The sequence below is a fragment of the Micromys minutus genome, assembly GCF_963924665.1.
Source record: "Micromys minutus genome assembly, chromosome: 7".
Lineage (NCBI taxonomy): Eukaryota > Metazoa > Chordata > Mammalia > Rodentia > Muridae > Micromys > Micromys minutus.
In genome coordinates this window covers 55,581,790-55,586,785 of record NC_137976.1, presented here as the reverse complement: position 1 = coordinate 55,586,785, position 4,996 = coordinate 55,581,790, and positions in this window count along the sequence as shown.

Sequence of the window (4,996 nt, the reverse complement as noted above, 5' to 3'; positions counted from 1 at the left end):
GGAACTTCCTGCCCCACCCTCTGGAGTTACGGGAATTACAAACCTGTGTCTTCAGGCCCACATCTATTTAACATAGCTTTGGAAATCACAAATGCAACGGATTTTTAGAAAACACAGTAAGAAGTACTTGTCTCAAAAAGGCCTTTATTTAGTGCCCAAGATAAGGTAGATTATGTTGTGTCATATGTGTTTACAGGACGATAAGGTAAAAACAGACTGAAGAAAGTCAAAGGAATTCTTCTTATCCATCGGTTACAAAGACATCAAGAATAAGTAGTTATGTTCCTGTGGGAGAGTATGAAACTGTTTCAATGAATTAATCACTGTAAAATTCAGAATCTTACCATCTTACCGGGCATGCTGGCATGCACCTTTAAGCCTAGCATTCAGGAGATGGAGGCAAGTGGAGCTCTGTGAGTTCAAAACCAGCCTCATCTATATAGTTAGTTCCTAGCCAGACAGTGCTATACAGTGAGCATTACTTTAAAAAAAAAAAGAAAAAAAAAGTTTGGAGAGATGGCTCAGTGGTTAAGAGCACTGACTCCTGAGGTCCTGAGTTCAATTCCTAGCAACCACATGGTGGCTCATAACCATCTGTAATGTGATCCAACGCCCTTTTCTGGTGTGTCTGAAGACAGCTACAGTGCACTCATATACATAAGATAAATAAAATCTAAAAAGAAAAAGCCTACTTCTTAAAAAACAGAACAACAACAACAAAAAAACAAAACAAAACAAAAATAAACAAAAACAGAAAGCTGAAGTGGTGGGTCTGGGGCGGTGGTGTAAACCTTAAACCTCGGCCCCTTACAGGCAGAGGCAGAGGGATCTCCATGAGTCTGAGACCAGCCTGTGAAGTAGAAACTTAAGCATTCTTCAGAAAGTTGTTTAAATGGCGTTTTGTTGGGGCAAACACGTGAAAAAAAAAAAACAAACACATTTCATTAATGTGGACACAGGTGTGAAAGGCTAAGGCCGACTCGTGGAGGAACGTATCGCTGAAGCAGACACGGGAGAGAGGATGTTCTGTTAAAGTAAGCATGTAAAAGGACACGTGATGAACGATTCTAACGACAGGCATGTATTGGTCAACCTTACATGTGTATGTAGTTGAGCTGCATTTGTAGGGATGCTATAGAAAGAAACACACCAAACGATGTCTGGTGGTGTGCTGCAGTTGCTGCTTCCAAGGGCTTGGGCAGATTGGATGCACGTGCTGAGGCAAGGCACATGGAGGGCTCATGATGTCTGAAGGGTATAAATAAAACTCCATGGAGTGACAGAGACAGCGCTTGGCTTGCTGGCACAGCTAGCTGTGCAGTGCTTGTGGGTCTCACGTCTTTGCTGATCTTTGCTTCCCTGAGAGAAGCACAGCTGAGAACTTCTGGTGTTCCTGTTGGTCCCTCCTGCTGTCCGGAGCCTGGCTGTCTCTACTAGGTCGGGTCACTGCTGTTGCTAACCTGACTCTACTGAACTGGACTGCTGGTGTATCTGTGAGGTGTTTGTGAGTGGACGGAGCTGCCGCTGCTAACCTGTGAACTGAATTGCCTATTTCCAGACAACACAGATGGAAGTTGCTCCAAAGAACCTTTTTAAATAAGTCTACTTCCCCCACATTCTTTCTTTTCTACTACCTCTTGTGGGTAGTGGGCTAATGGGGAGGTTAAAGTGTTTAAGAACCATCATTAACAATAGATTTTGAAAAACATTACAGTTACAAGCCTTGTCTATGGAGTGAGTTCCAGGACAGCCAGGGTTACACAGAGAAACCCTATCTTGAAAAGGAAGCTGAACACTTTGTTCCTGTAGGATAAAGTCAACGGGGCTGGGATGGAAGACACGTTCTCAGCACCGAGATAAATCCTGGGTCTTAGAGGTAAACTGGATACAGAGGAAGGCTGACAGCTTTTCTTGGGTGAACACAGACTTTGCTCAACCTGCTTGGCTAGACTGATGAGCTCAGAGCAGTTTGCTGAGAGGTAGTTGGGGACTCTCCTAAGGAAGAGGATTTTTACTTTTCTGTTGTCCAGGCCCTGAACCCCTGGTTTCAGGTGATTCTCCTGCCTCAGCCTCCCTAACAGGTAGGACTCTGGACAGAATCCTGGCTTAAATAGAGCGGTTCAAAACAGCATGTTAGTCTAGATTTTTCAGATATGACAGACATGTAAGTGGCATTATTAAAAGGGTGTTTTAAAGAACACTCTCTGGTGTTGGGTATCTGAAAACAAAGATATAGGTCTGAGTCTGTGATCCCAGCACTCGAGGAGTGGAAACAGTAAGACTATGAGTTCAGGATGAGTCTCATCTTAGAGTCTGAGGCCAGCCTGAACTATGCAGAAGCGGGATTAAAATTCAGCCTCCAGTGGAGATTAGAAAATGGCAGCCATTGTGATTAAACTCTTTCTTAGAACTTTGGAAGCAGCAATACAGTTCCTTGGGGAAAGACACCCACTGCCATTCCTGATGGCCCAACTTCCAACCCTGGGACAAACGTGCTAGAAAAAGAACCAACTGTCACTGTTTTTGTCACCAGTTGTCCTCTGACCTCCACACTCGAGTCACAGTGTGGCACACCAGCATATTCTGGCCCACACATACATAAATGCACATCAGTGAATAAGCAAATAACTTTATAAGCCAAGACTAATCCCCACAAAGCCCTCAAAGTATTACTAAGCCAAGAGAAACGAAGTCTACACCATTCTAAGCTTGTTCATCTCCGAGGAAGGGATGTGGGTAGACCAGAAATCTTTAGGTAGACTAGCCCAAACTGGATAGACCTAAGATGGCTGCCAGAGTGAGCAGACAACCTCTAAGTCATTGTCATACTGCTTTGTTTGCATTCAAAACGACACAGCCACCCCCAGTGCCATGACAGTTAACAGCTATTATGACAATGGCTGAAGTGATCCATAGAAGGAGCCAAAGAGGCGGTACTCAAGTTCCTGGAAAAATCTCCCGTTTTGAAAAAAGAATCGAGTACTCCTCCCTTAGCAGCCGCAGCCTCCTTTCTCTAACTCTGTACCTAAGACCTCCTGACCCTTGATGGAGATGTTGCCCTGCAAAAAGTGTCTTCCCTGCCCAGTTGTGGCTAGACTTCTAACATGTCTTCCCTTTGTTTCATACATGAACACTAGGTTTTGGTCCCTTTCATCGTGTTCATATTAAATCAAATTCAAAAACAGTTTAATGGTTTTGGTCACCTGCATGCTGGATTCATCGATAGTCCAATAGGGTTTGTTCATATCAATAAGTCTGTGTTAGTATATAGATTAGGCTGTTTTGAAACTCACAGAGATCCTTCTACCTCTGCTTCCTAAGTACTAGGACTAAAGATGTGGGTCACCACACCTGCTCTAGTAGAATGTTTTCAAAGTATAATTTAAATTCAGTTGAGCTTGTTTGTATGCTTTTGTCTTGCTTTTTAAAGGAGAGCCAGGAATCATTTCAGTTGGTATAAGATTAATAGATTAATATCGTATCAAGATATATATATATATATATATGTATATATATATTTTTTTTTCTCAATCTCTCTCTCTCTCTCTGTCTTTTGTAACACAGGACTTTAATGACCTCTCTACCCCAGGTTAAGGACATTTGGGTTCAGGCTGAGAAACCTAGAGTAGAGGAAAAAGAAGCGCTTGACAGACAGTATCTTACATCTCTGTAGTGTCCTGCTGGGTACAGCAGCTGAGGCCATAGCCCAGGTTGACCTTGATCCCGTGGCCTTCCTGCCTCTGTTCTCCAAGTGTTGGCATTACAAGTGTACCACAGCACCCAGCCTGGTCTCAGCTTTGTAGTGACTCTAATGCGTACTGAAATGCCCTAGTAGGAGTTTCTGGGTTTGGAATGAGGTGGAAAGTAAAGAGGATGTTACTTAACGACATAAAGTTACCTGGTGGTGGTTGTGCATGTCTTCAATCCCAACACTCAGGAGACAGAGGCAGGCAGATCTCTGACTTCAAAGCCAGCCCTGTGTACAAACCAAGTTCTAGGACAGCCAGAACTTTGCATAAAACCCTTGTCTTGGGACATTCAAAGAGTCAAAAAAATAGGAATGTTCTTTTCTCACATTAGGAGTGAAGGAAAACAAGCATTGGTTAGTAAGGGTGACATGAGAGGTAGGCTAGTAGGTGGACAGGTGGGTGGATGGGTGAGTGGACCTGTGTGGGCGGACAGAAAGAAGAACCAACTCGGCTTTCAGAAACCTTCCAAGAACAGAACTTACACCTCTTTTGTGTTTGTCCTAATTGACCAACATGCCCTACAATTCCTAACTGGGAAAAAGCTGTTTCCCTCAGCAGATTAACTTTTCACATCTTAGCTATACCAACTTGCATTTAAATTATCACACATAACCACACGGATTCTGACCTATACGAAAGAGAGCAGTTGTGCTCTCCTTTCACTGTATGAACCGAGGACTGTTTCGTCTTGATGGTTTGAGTCCTTGCCTGCCAAGCTGTAGGCAGGAAAGACCTTTCCCTACATATTTATCAGCCTATTCTTGAACTGGTCTTGACAAGAGAAGGAGCTGTAGATTTCTAGCAGGACCTGGGAACAAGCCACTGTCACTGTGAGTCTCAGGAAAGCTGTGGCCATGCCAATGTCTACAGCGTTTGTGGGTGCAGGTAAAGGAGACAACACTCCCCGCTGTCACCATGAACACCCTGAGAACTTGACTCAGACCAAACACGGATTTCAAGGCACACATGCTAAAAAGAATTTCAGGGTTAGCCAGTTTATAAAGCAGAGCTGGAGATTGTATCATAAATATTTTAGTATAAGGTTTAAATAGCATGCTTAGGAGAAAGGGAAGTGTTAGGAGACTAAGGTGAGGCTTTCTCAAGCTGGAGTAACAGAATATGTGTTCCCCCAAGGGAGGTTCACAGCTCATTGGGTTTCTGTTGGTTTGTTTTTTGTTTTCCATCTATGGAATTTGGGGGGGGGGGGGGGTGAAGTACTATCTAATCACTAAGTGGTTCCTGGGAGA